This window comes from Netta rufina (assembly GCF_964035555.1).
Source record: "Netta rufina genome assembly, chromosome: 25".
In the NCBI taxonomy this organism is placed as follows: Eukaryota; Metazoa; Chordata; class Aves; order Anseriformes; family Anatidae; genus Netta; species Netta rufina.
Window position 1 is genome coordinate 2,447,197 of NC_140149.1, and position 13,965 is coordinate 2,461,161.

Genomic DNA, 13,965 nt, shown 5'->3' on the forward strand with positions numbered 1-13,965 from the left:
CTGTGGCAAACTCCAAACTTCTGAATCTAAAGATGAAACCAATGGTGGGAAATTTATCAATTCCTATTTCAGTGGGGGTCCTCCTGGTGTGTCTTTAGAGCATTATAGAATCACAGAATATCCTGAGTTGGAAGGGACCCTTAAGGATCATCAAGTCCAACTCTTGACACCGCACAGGTCTACCCAAAAGTTCAGACCATGTGCCTAAGTGCACAGTCCAATCGCTTCTTAAATTCAGACAGGCTCGGTGCAGTGACCACTTCCCTGGGGAGCCTGTTCCAGTGTGCAACCACCCTCTCTGTGAAGAACCCCCTCCTGACGTCCAGCCTAAATTTCCCCTGCCTCAGCTTAACCCTGTTCCCGCGGGTCCTGTCACTAGTGTTAATGGAGAAAAGGTCTCCTGCCTCTCGACACCCCCTTACGAGGAAGTTGTAGACTGTGATGAGGTCTCCCCTCAGCCTCCTCTTCTCCAGGCTGAACAGGCCCAGTGACCTCAGCCATTCTTTGTACGTCTTCCCCTCCAGGCCTTTCACCATCTTCGTAGCCCTCCTCTGGACACTTTCCAACAGTTTCATGTCCTTTTTATACTGTGGTGCCCAGAACTGCACACAGTACTCGAGGTGAGGCCGCACCAGAGCAGAGTAGAGCGGGACAATCACCTCCCTTGACCTACTAGCGATGCCGTGCTTGATGCATTGAGGACAGTGGTTGGGCTGCTGCTAAAATTCTCTGATCCCACTGCGTTGGCTCCTTTTTCTAGCCTGGGAGCTGCAAAAAGGAAAACAAAATGGCATTTTTCCAGCTTATTCACCCAAGGGTAGGGCTGGGGGTAAGTGGGAAGCCCTGTGGCCGTGGTGCAGGAGCTCTGGGACTGCTCTGCCTCAATTTTCACCTCTGGCACCAGCACCGCTGAGCCTCTGCAGTCCCCTTCCTGATGGCTCCAGACACCCAGACAGAGCCCCGCTCCCCGTCCTCTGCCCCAGTCCCCTCGGGATGCCCGCAGCAGCCCCGGCCCCACAAATGCCAGGGCCCAGACGTGACCTAGGTGTGGAGGGCGGCGGTGGGTGATGGCAGGGGGCCAGCCGCCCCGCCATGAGATCCCCCACTGTTCTCCGTGAAGAATGGCCCCTTGTCCTGCCCCGGCAGCAGCCCAAGCATCTCACCCTGGGCTACAGGGGCAGCCAGGCGGCGCGGTGTTGGGGACAAAAGCATCGATTCGGAGACCCAGAGACAAAGGGAGCGCAAGAATTGGGGCAGACAGGGCAGCCTCAGCCCTTGGCCCGGCCCCAGTGGTGCCGAAGTGATCACTTCATGCCAGGACCCCTGCAAGGAGAAGGAGGTGTTGTTGGCTTCACTGCCACGCTGCTCCCACCAGCTCTACGCGTTGCACTTCAGCAAAGTTTGCCCAGCTGGGGAGGCTGCAAGCCCTGACATAGCTCGGTGCATGCTGTGTTCTTCAACCCAAACAGATAGCCCGGTGACTGCAGAACTAGACGCACTGAGCAATGCTAAAAAACAAGCGGGCAGCAGGTCCACGGCAGGAGCAAAAGCCACTCACCTGCTACAGACTTCACCGGCAGCAAATCCTTCTCCTGGTCCTGGTACAAGCACCGGGATCCCTGCGAGGAGCCTGAGGGCTGGGTGTCTGAGATGAGCAGCCCACTTGTGGTTTTGGTGGTATCTCCTGAACAGGAGAAGTTAATGAGCCTGTAGGAAAATGAAGTGACTTGTAATTCTTTACATTGGGGCTGCCAGCTATATGTTACATTTAATAGGACAGTTATCGTAGGTTAAACACGGGCATGATTAGAAGCATATTTATAGAGGATTAACAGCTCTGTAATGGCTACATGTCTGCTCCGAGGCCATTAAAACTCCCAAAATATGTTTCTAATCATCTATACAATAACTATCTTAATAAATCAGAATTAGAGGCATATCTGGGGGAGCGTGGATTCCAGACTGCACCTGGTGGCGTTCTGTAGAGGGGAAGGGGGTGGGTAAAAAATACAAAAAGCAGGCCCGAGAAATTTGAGGCAAGAATGACTGCTGTCTGTGGAAGCCTCGTGGTGTGTGAGCATGGATGGAGGCTCACCACTTCAGCACGTGCTTTTAGGACACCTCCCAAAAACACGATGACGGCTTCCAGAGCTGGGTGGGAGCATGGTGGGGTGAGCCCCCCAGGACAGAGCCCCCCGGCAGCACCCAGGGCAGCTACTGGGGCTGTTCCAGAAATGTTCCTGAGTTTCCATTTGGTGCATTTCTCACCCCAAACGGGTTGGAGCCCCGGGGCTGCGGGCACCCCACCGCCAGCAGAACGCCGCCGTGCAGCGCAGGCACTCAGCAAAAACAAACGGCGAGGCAGAGTTTGAAGTGTTTATTTTCCAGCTCCAGGCCATTCATCCAGTGACACCACTTGGTTCCAATGAGTCCCCCTCTGTTTATAGCAGATGATTAATGAGAGCCAGATTGTCCATGCCCCTGACGGATGTAAGTACGAATTTGGGCCTGATCCCCCGTTTCCCCTCCTGCCTCCATCTGAAGCCACTGTGCCATCCCGATTGGCCTGGGGAACACATTTTCTTCCTCTTTTGTGCAACCAAACCCAAGATTTTATGACTTTTATTTTTGGCCTCTCTATCTGCCCTTTTTTGGCTGGAACTTCAGCTGACATGGGAACAGGGGCCGAGGTGCGCTGGGCTCGGGGACACGAAGGGGACAGATTGAACAACAAACAAATGAGTGACCCCAAAAGCTGAGGCAGAAGAGCACCCAAAGCAGAATTAGGGGACAGTTGTGCAGGGGCCAAGGAGCCCTGCCACGATGCTTACAGCAGCTTGATGGCTGCTGGGCACTGTGACCATGACTTGGTGACCAAGGGGACGTGGGCTCGTCTCCATCCTTGTGACTCGTCCCCATCTCTCCCAGACCTTTTTGTGCCACCCCATCCATCTGCTCCCTGAGTTTCCCACAGCACGCAGATGAGCACACACCTGATTTTCCTACAGCAGGAACACTTAGGAAAAGCTCAGCTTTTCCCCCTTCTAAAAGCTATTTTCAACACTCCTAACGATTAATTCTTTTTAATGAGCTTGCCATGGTGCAGCAGAGGGGGACTAGCGAGCTAGGGCTGAAACCAGAGACATGGGGTCTAAACCCTAGGTGCAGGGCCTCATTAGCCCCACTAATCAAGTGCCTCTAGGGGAATCATTCTGCATGGAGACAGGGAAGCTGTAAGAAAGTGCTGGACATAAATTAATGAGCCCAATTAATAACAATAATAGCAAAGACATCTTTGCAATGGCTAAATGGGGTTGGATTGAAACCATCTTGAATATGTCACCGCAACAATGCTTTTGCATTCCTCCGAAGTACGGCTCGGGGCAGGAGCAGTTGACACATTTCTCCAGCACTTGAAGCTCAAATTGAAAAACTGCCATTAACATTAAAAAGGAAAAAATAACTTTTTAAAACCCCATACGTTTCTATTTTTTTCCTCCTTTCTGATTCACCCTTCCGATATTTTGCTTGGACTCCAGTCCTGATGCTTTCGTCCTCCTTAGCACATTTTTGGGCTGCTTCCACCATTGTTCTTGGAAACGTTTTTTTTAAAGGACATATATTTAGATATACAACCTGGTCTCCCATGTTAAAAATCCTACCTCGGGCTGGAAAGGGAAAAAGTAGTCGGTAAAAGTGAGTCAAGCCCTTGGCCAAAGCTGCTGCCCCGTGCGCTCACGGGGTGCACGTGCCATGGGGGCGTGCAAGCAGCTTGGCGTGCATCTGTGCACGCGTGCACGTGTGCAAGGGCCACACAGCAGCTGGGCCACAAGCACGTGCTGGTGGTGGCTGTGGGTGACCAGGACCTCGAGGTGTCAGCGGAGGAGCTGGCGTGGTGGGTGGGATGTTTGTCTGTGTGTGGCACCAGAGGACTCTGTCTCCAGTGAGGAGCCGTCTCCCAAAAGCTTTGCCAGTACAAACAGCAGCCTGCGTGCTGTACCGGCCCCACGGGGGCTTCAGCACGACCCCGTGGGTCTCATCACCCCTCAGAGGAGGTCAGGGGGACGCAAACATTTCCCTAAATCTGGCAGTGAACCCAAATGTCCTCGCAGCAACGCCTGGGGCAGTGCCGAGGGGCTGCAGGGGCGGTGGGTTGGGATGGGACAGTTTTAATGACCCACAAGCACGCCGCCCGCACCCAAACACCCAGCTCTGCAAAGGCAGGTCGGAGTCCAAGCCGCACTCGCAGGCTTTTCATAAACACACTTTAATAATCTTCATCAAGAATTTTAATACAGAGCGAGCTGCCTGCCAGGAAATGCATTTACACTGTCAGCTGCCGAGAGAAATAGCTCTGCGCCGCTGTTCAATACCAGAAACACCCTCTCCCCCTCCCTCCCTTTCCTTCCTTTTGCTTCCTTTCCTTCCCTTTGTAGGGCCGTGGTGCTGGTGAAGCCGGGAGGCTGGCGGGGAGCCTGGTGCAGCGCAGGCAGGTGGGGTGCGAGCGGTGCTGCCGGCGCCTCCACGGACCCTTCTGCACATTTTGGGGTGGACGGGCTCAAGCTTTGCCTCGATTTTTGGTGGGTTTGGGGTTCCAGCATCTCTCCCCCCCTCCTGCTAACCTTCAGAAGGTGTCGTTGTGGGTTCTGCTAAGGAAAAGCTGGGTATTTAAGTTATGGGAATAACGGGGGGATGCTAGCCACGGATACAGTTACAAAAGCTTTTCCTTCACAGCAAAGATTAATGGGATCAGAAAAAATTTCCTTGCTGCCTGTGGTATTAAACAATTTAAAGGATTAGTCGAGGGCTTTACCATCCTCTGGCACATCAGGTTTTTGTTTCTGCCAGAGGCAAAATACCCAATTTGATGTACTCCGAGCCTGCGGGGCTGCTTATGGTGGGAATCGCGTTTTATAGCCTTTTTCCCAACAGCTGAAACTGCTCCTGCTGTAACCCTCCCCGCGCTGCTCCAAGCCCTGTGCACCAGGCCAGCCCACTCTCCCTGGCACAGCAGCAGGAATGCCACCACCCCGTGTCCCCACAGATGTCCCCAAAGCCACGTGTCCCCAAAGCCAAGGGCCACGGGCAGGGAAGGGCTCACAGATCCGGGGCTCAGAGCAGGGACCAGGAGAAACACCCTGGGGAGCCCAGGGTGGCCTCGGCACCAGCAGCTCCCCTTCCGTGCACTTTTATTTCTCATGGGGAAGGATTTTGGAACAACGCTTCCTGGTGTGTCAGATGCCTGTAAACAAGAATCCAACTGGCACAAAAAAAGAATTAAAAAAACCCTCCAGGCCAGAGAAATAAAGTAGTGAGATCAGACATACACATACCAGACGGCCTCCCTGAGCCCAGTTCAGCACAGGTCGGGGATGCCAGCTTTCCACCACCATTGATCCCATCACCTCCGTCGCCCCTGTGAAGTTCTTGCCTTATTTATTTGCTCGAGATCAGAAAGGCTGGTGGAAGCTGCCTGGCAGAAATACCAGCGCTTTGCCAAGCGTTTTGAAGTTTCCGCACAAGTTGCCTTTTACAGGCACCGGGTCATTCAGTCCCGAAATGGTGCTGAGAGCTGAAGGCGCCTTTTCATCGTGCGGGCAGCCTGCTGGGGGCACGGTGCTGCGCGGCGAGGGCACCATGGGCTGCCAGATACCCAGACCTTAAAATCAGTAAGAACTTGAAAATTCTTACCATCTCCGAAAACCTCTCATCCTCATGATGAGAGACTTTTGGAGATGGTAAGAATCTCTTTAAGAATCTCATTTCTTTAAGGCACCCACAAAGTCACTTCCACCTCCCCCAGGGCTCGCTCCCTTCCCCTGCCCAAGGGATGCGGCTGCTCTTGGGCAGCATCTGCCCATCCACCTGTGCTGATGAGAGCAAACCTGAGGCCATGGGCCCAGGACAGTGAGATTGTGCTTGTGAAGAGCAATGACTCCAAAACTGGGCGGAAAAGAAATGAATGAAACCTTCAGCAGCAGCTCAGGATGCTGTGGGCAGCTGCATGCAACCTGGAGCAGGTTTGGCACGGGTACTGTGCTCACCCTAGCGAGGACTTGAGCTGGGGGCACCCCAAAACCAGGACTTGAGCCCTGGAACCAAGCCCTGGAGCAAAGCACGAGCCACAGTCATGCCCTGAGCAGCCACGGAGAACATCCAGGTGTCCCGGTGCCTTGCTCTCCGGGGGCTCAGCTTCCCAGCAGCCGGCAGAGTGGGATGTTGTACCTTGTTTGTGTTTCTATGGTGCTGCCCTGCCTGCTGGCTCCCCTCCTGCAGCCCCCGCCGGCCGAATCTCGGCGAGGTTAATTTCTAACATGAAAAACGGCCTCCCAAGAGCAACTGCGGTTGATTTAAAATAATAAAAATGGAAATCTCAGATTTGATGACTAATCCCAGGAGAGCGGCATAAAGTAGTGCTAACCAATCGGCCGCAAAAGACCAGGGGAAAATTCCTGCTGGACTTCTCTCCTCAGTCCACTCCCTGGCTTCATTTTCCATCCCCAGATCCTTCCAGCCTGCAAACATATACAGTGTTGCCTCGGCAACTGGGAGACGAGATATATGTACACGAACAAATGAGACAATCTCTTTCCTCGGCGATCGCCTGGAAGGTGGAAAATGTAAACCCTTTCTTGCCTTCGAGCACCGCCAGCTCGTGGCAGACTCAATCCCACCCCGAGCTGCTCCCGAAGGCTCTGGGTCCCGCGTGAGCACAGCTCCCACCCCACAGGTACCTGCTCTCTGCCCCTGGCAGGATGCTCAGGAGGTACAGACTCACCAAAACATGTCTCCAAAAGGGTTTTTCTTTGGTGACAGAACGGCTTATTCTCCACTTTCCAGGAGCCCCCACTCGTTTGTGAGCCCCACTTTAGAAACATGCACACTTTCATTCCAGCCTGGGGCAGGCACAGACAGCACCCATCGGTGTCCCACCCGCATGACACTTGGTTTTTGAGCAGGTCCTGGGTCTCAGGACATGTGTGTGCATGAAGAATAAGCAAAAATCAAGCACGATGGGAATTCAAAGCAGAGCATCTATGCCATATCCTTCTCCTGTCCCATTCTCATACCACCATTAAATCCTGCTGTGTCCCTGCTGCTCTGCAGGATCACCATTTACCTCCACAGGAGGTCACGGGCTGCAAATCTGTCCAGATTGGGCTGTCCAGATTTGCAACCCATGACCCTCTTGATGTCCTCCAAGAGAGGCTGTCCCGCCAGCCCAGGAGCACAGGGATCTGAGCACGGAGTGCTATTTAACTTAATTCTATGATTCTGTGTCCCCTGGGCTGCTGCAGCAATGGCCACAAGTCCCACCCCTTGTACAAGTCCCCATCCGCTCTCGGTCATCATTCCCCTGTCGCTTTGTGCAGCACAAACCCCGACACCGGAAATTTCCCCTATATTATCAGCAGCTTTTCTCTCCAGCCACGCTCCCTTGGGACCTGCCCGACCTGTAAGCAATTAAACCTCTGGGTCTCGTGAACTCCCTGCAGTGTCTTGGCTGCAGAAGGACCTGATGAAAAGACCAATTCCCCCCACGCCGCCTCGGCACCAGTCTCGACTTCCCTGTGAGCTGTGTTGTGAGCCGTGGCTCTCAGAGCCCCCCTTGCTCAGACATTTCCCACCTGGAGCCCAACTGGTCCCCTAAAGCAGCAGGAATCCCTTGGCACGGCCCTGATTGATGAAAGCATGAGCCACTTGTCACAGATGGCAGGAGGGCTGCAAAAGAGGGAAAAGAACCGGGTGAGGAGGGCCACTTGTGTGCCTCAGGGGCACAACAGAGCAGAGAGGACAAAACCTCCTGCAGGGCCCTGTTATGACTGAGTTGGGGTAGAGGCAGCTGGGGAGCAGCTCCTTCAGCTCAGCCACTAAGTCCTTTGCTTGGGGTGCTGTAATAAGCTTAAAGTGAAATTCTGGCTTCCTCAAAATCAGTGCAGGTTTTGCCACAAGTCTCAACAGAGCCAAGAAGTCACCCCCTTGCTTCCCATCCACCACCATCACTATTAACAATGCCTCTTCTGAGATTTTCCCTATCAAACGAAGGACGTGCCTGGCATTAAAAGCCACTCTGACATGCCAGGGCCATGACCAGACTTGCTTCTCAGTTGCTCCATCTCTCTGCCAGCTGGTACTGAACAACCTCCCCTTGCATCATGACCGCTGCTTGCAGAGCCAGGAGGGCAGCAGCACGGGCACAGGAAACAGCCCCCAGGGATGGCTCTGAAATGCAGGACCAGGATAGTGGAGGACGGTGCATCATTACTCATAAAGACAAGGCGAAATGTGCTTTGCCAAAGTGTGAAAAACATTTATAGCCAAATGCAAAATCTCTCTCGAATTTGCAATTCCCTGTGTGAGCGGGAACCCGAGCACTATTTGTGGGAGTGGTTGCGAAGGTAAGCTGCCTTCTGCACTGAAGTGTGCCAATTCTGGGGCACCAAGAAGACAAAGTGAAAAGAAGGGTGGGAATATGTGATCTGATCTGCTTTTTGAGCAATAACAATTTCACTGAAAAACCTCACCAACTGTAACCCACAGGGCGGAGCAGGATTAAGATCACTACTCCCAGAGAAGAAAAATGACGTCCTTTCACATGCTGGTAGCGTGTTATCTTTAGAGTCAGAGGACGATAAAATAATTGCATGCAAATATCATCACCTTTCATCTAAGAGGATTTTTTTTTGCTTTGTGCACATCACTTTTGCTGCGGCCACAGTGTGGCCACCCTTGGGCTGGAATGCAGCAGCGGCAGCACGGGAGGGGATGGCATGTTTATACCACTAAAATGACGAGCCAGAGGAGCAAGGGGCATTGGTGACACTCTCTCTGGAAGGGACTTTAGATGCTGTGCTGAATTGTTGGCTGTGAGGTCCCTAATTAGCAGAGGTGGTGAGACCATTAGAAACCAGCAGCTGGAGCATGGATGCTGGACCAGGTATGTGCTGGACCCCCAGCCCCGCTATTTCTTTGCTCCCTGTATGTCTGGGTTTCTACCACAGGACCTGTTCCACCTCTACTTTAAAGATACATATAAAAGCTTGAGGTCAAACCCATAAATTCTACCCCAAGGTGAGGGTTTTGCTTCCTTGGAAGGGGATGAACAGCAGACCCCAGGCTGAACTGGGTGCTGTGCTAAAGCAGTAGCTGCTTTCTCACTGGGAACACTGGTGGAGGGCAGAGGTACCAAGCCCTTTAGACCTATTGATCTGGGGCTGGGGGCACCTGAGTTAAAGTGCAGGTGGAATTTCAGGTAGGCGGGAGGTGTTTCCTCAAAGCGGAATTTGGGCAAGAGCCCAAGACTAACACCCCCCCGCCTCCCCTCTTGCAAATAGCGCCGAGGGCTCTTTAACGACCACGAGTGGTCTAGGCCTGGGTTAATGTCTTATCCATAAGTTATTCAGTGTTTCCTTTTAAAGACAAAATAGTTGGAATACCTCTCTTTTTCTCTTCAAATTGCAGTCGTGGCGGCTGAAAACGCAGCCTCTGCACTATTTCCATATGTGGCACCGACACGGAGAAGCCTCCGCTGAATGGGAGTCCCACCTCTCGAATTTTTATGGGAAACTCCAGCGTTATCAAGTTTATAGCGGCGCTAATACCCCCTGAGATAAGAGCAGCCTCCTTGCTAGCATCAGGCTGGGAAACCAACCTCCCCGGGGGCTGCCGGTCACGTCCCAGGGCATCTCGGGCAGGGTTTGGGGCAGCCGCATCCCCTGGTGCCCATCCTGGTCCTCAACACCTTTGCAAAGCAGCAAAGACCAACTGCTGGTCTGGATCTGTATGATGCCTCCAAACTGCTCTAGAAATTATATCTTTTCCCCAAGGCAAAGCCTGATTAACATTTTTCCTCCATTTCATGTTTTTCAGAGCTTTGTTGAAAAAATGAATGCAGGAAAGCTGAAAGCATTTGTTTTCTGGCATGGTAATTTCTCTTGGGAGGCTGATTCCCATGTAAAGGATCTCACTGCTGGGGAGTTAAGAGCTTTACCTACAGAAAAATCAAACGGGCTGACCCAGCCCTGCACGGCCCTCCTGGTGCAGAGCAGACGGGGTTTGGCCGTGATGACTATGAAGGGAATCCTCCGCAAAGATTGGAGGATGCTGCCTACAGCTGTGGTTCTTTTTGGCTCCCAAAGGGTAACATTTTCCCAAGAGCCAAAGAGCCTTTAATCCTACTGGGATTTAGGGCTTAGTTTCTTGAGCAATTGGGAAATGTGTTCTGGGAATGGTTCTCCTGTGTCACTGCAGGGGTTTGTGCATGAACCAGCAAGGGCTTAGGAATAACAGCGACCATCTCCCCCTCTCTTATAAGATTTATTTCACGTGGATATTTACAGGTAATAGGGATTAGGTCTTTGCTCAGATGGTCCCAGTGCTATGGGGTCCCCTCTTTGATATGAGCTGCTAATTGCTGCTGTAACGTTACAAGCACTGCTGAGGAAGGGCTGGAAAGGGAGCTGCCAGGAGCTTTCCATCCATCCAGAGCACAGACATCGTCGGCATTTTTGGAATAGCTCAGGCAATTGGGACTCCAGAGGTATACGAAGGGAAACAAATGACTTGGTCTGATGTCCTGCACTGCACTCAATACTATAAAATTTACATATATCCATACGTGTGCACACATAAATATATAAAACAGAAAGGAGATGATGTACTGCTGGAGAAAGTGCTCAGTAAGCCTGCTTCCCCTTGCTAAAAACCATCAGGTGCGAGGTTAGGCCAGTTATGGCAAACTATGCTACGGAAATTCCTGACGGTGACCTTTTTCCTCCTGTCTTTGCAGCCTCATTGATGCAATAAGGGAAAAGAAACAAGCAGATTAAAACTGAAATGCTTCTCCTCCAGGATCTGCAGAGAGCACTTCTGCCCAGGCGCAGCTGAACCTTCTGGGGGCATGAGGCAGAGCTGCTTTGGCACCAGCTTCCAGCCGTGGAGCTCGGCGTAGCTGGAGCAGGACGGACTGGGCTGAGCTGGAAGTGTCGCAGGGGACAAATCTCACTGAGCTCTCGGGGCTGCTCGAACGCTGACGGTTTCTGCAGTCGTGCTGCAAGGCGGCTTGCAGGCTGTGGGGTGCTGTGAGGGTGCAGGTAAGGGACAGCTCCTGGCCACAGGAGCAGAAAGGAAGCCCTGAGCCTTCCTCGGCTCCAGACAGGGAGATGAAATGTGAGGGAGATGCTCGCAGCACTCCCTGGAGGAACTCGTTGCACATCGCATCTCTTTGGCAGCTCTCTAAAGACCCCCTGACCCTGCTGAGCAGCAGTGTGCGTGCTCATTAACCTTAAAAACACATGCAAGGGCTCTACCTGGCTGCTGAAATGCCCTGAGGAGGGTGTCAAGAGCAGGTCCTCACCTATAAGGTGCAGCCCAAAAGAGGCTGTTTTGGGATATTCTGCCCGGGTTTGGCATGCTGTTGTCCCAGTGCTTGGCCATAACTGTTCACTTACTACTCTCCTCTTGCAATCGTGCTTTTAAAACTTGGCTCAAAAGCCAATAAAGGGAAAGAGAGTGCAAGAGGCAGGGGGAAAACCTCAACCCCCAGCTCTAAATGCCGGCCTTTGTATTTTTTGTTGCACCCAGCAGTTGGCTATAAACCCTGCCAGTTACAGCTTCAGGTGCACTCGGAGTGACTCAGAAAATAAAGTCACACAGTGTGCTTCAAGCCTCTGCCCGGGTTATTTGCAAGTCACAGCATCCCCCCCAGCAGATGAGGGGGGATCCCACTTGGTTTAGGGGCTGGGAGTGAAAAAACTGCTCGAGAGCATGGTGTTTTCATGAATTTTAACCAACCATGAAAAACAGTCCCTGCTGCCATTTGCTTCCAGCCCTCCTGTGTGGGGGTCAGCGGCTTTCATGTAGGGCAGTGCCCAGCCTCAGAGGAATAACATCCGAAGCACAGCCAGGTTTTTTGCCCCCCCGAAGCCTGTCATTTCAGCGAGCCAGCAGCCCAGGGACAGGGGTGTAGACAAACAACCACGAGGCTCGGCTCTTGTAAGCATCCGCGCCAGAAACGCACACAAGGAGGCATTTTCCCTGCCCTATTTTCATGTTTCTTGACAGCAGTGGCAGCAGCTGCAGTGAAAATAGAGAAGAAAGGCCTGGCCTAGAGCTCTTTGATATGTTTGTAAGTTCTCCTAAATGCCCATTTGCATTTGGATCGATGATCTGGGCCACTTTGTCGTCTGTCAAGAAATATATTTTGGTTTTGTGAAAAATGTCAGGGAAAAGAAATGTTTCCTTTGATATTTCTCTTTAAAAGGTTGCAGGCTTCCTTTGAAAAGAATATGCAAGAGGAGAAACATCCACTTTGGGCATTTCTAACAGAAAGCTTATTTGAAAATATGTTTTTTTTGTTTTTTTTTTTTTCTTTTTTCCCCTCGGACCCCTCTCATCTCATCTTCCCCTCCCCTTCCCTCTTTTGGTCTCTGCTCCTACGGAGAACACGTCCAAGTCCCAGCTTTGCCATCACATTGCCTTCAGGGGCTTCAAATGCAACAAGGATGCTCTGGAGAGACTTGGTACCTGCTCTGCTTCACAGAGTTGGTCCCGATTTCAGCTCATGTTGCTTTACTTCCAGCCCAGGGACTTGGCTGTCCCCTGCCCAGACACCTGGTGGACCCAGAGCCACCCGAGGTGCCAAATCACAGGGTGATTTCTGAGGTTTCTGTGGCCACCTTGGCACAACCACTAAAGGCGCAGTCAGGAAATTTGTGACCCGCTGCTGTTCCTGCTCTCCTTGGTGCTTTAGATTGCTTTAGTGTCAATAATTATTGCTGCTGCTACCTACAACCCTACAGTCCTTATCACGTCTCAGCAGAGCCTGGTTGCTTTGACCAAAGTAGGATCCAGCCCAATTTCCCCGTTTCCCATCCAATTCACAGAGGGCAGTGGGCTCGGTGGCCGGGTCACCTCCCTGTGCCTGCTCTTCCCCCTGGGCACGAGGAGCCCGTCCCTGCGAAGGGCTTGGGGCTGCCCCGTGAATGGCACCATTGAGACGCCTGTTCCCAAACACGCCTGTGCCTCCGAATCACTCCACAAATGATTTTCTTTGGATGCCTCAAGCCACCAGTAAAAGCTTCCCGTGTTTTCATCCTCCAGCCACAGCAGCTGAATGCTCTTCTCCTGACAGGCTCACCAGAAAAACAGGAAAGGCTGGGAAAATCACCCAAAAATGCTCCTTGCAGGCACCACTGAGCAGCCACCCTCCACCAGCATATGCAGGGTTCCCTGCAGGGATGTAAAATGAGGGAAATAAAGGGGAAAAAGGCTGGCTTGTCACCTCAGGTGCACCCACTGACATTTTTCTTGCCTAAAACACTGTCAGAGGTTTGCAAATAGCAAAACACACCATGAGGTCCTGCTGGTTTTGTGAATTGCTCATTCCAAAAGGAAATGGGATGATCCTGGGGTGTAAAAATAGCCCTTTTGGGCAGTCCCAGATGAGCCAGGACAGGCTGGGTTTCTCCCATGCCTATGATTTTCTGATTCAAAGTAGATTGAGACTTCTAAATTTTCATCTTTTAAATTTAGTTAAAAGAATGTGAATGAAAAAAAAAATCCCTGTGGACTGAAGCAAGCCTTGGTTTGGTAAGAAACCCTTCAGATTTTTTACTAGCTGAGAAAAATCAACAAATTTATGTGGGCTGAACCACAAGCACTTTCTTAATTATTAAGCTTTTAGGAACTGCCAATAAACCACAGAAACCATTATTCAACACAGGCCGGGCTGCGCATACCTGACCTGGGAAACCTCGCAGGGCGCGGGGTTTAAGACTTCCTGAGGATTATGTCAGCCCGGGGCTTTCGGATGGGTCCTCAAGGCACTTGGCAAAGGCTCCAACCTCAGCCTGCATGGATGTAGATGCCACAAGGGGTTTGGTCCGGGGGGCTGTTGCCTGGAGGGAGCCCTGTGCCAAAATCCCATCCTGCAGCGAGGCAGGGAGGTGATGGGGCTGCTCCCTG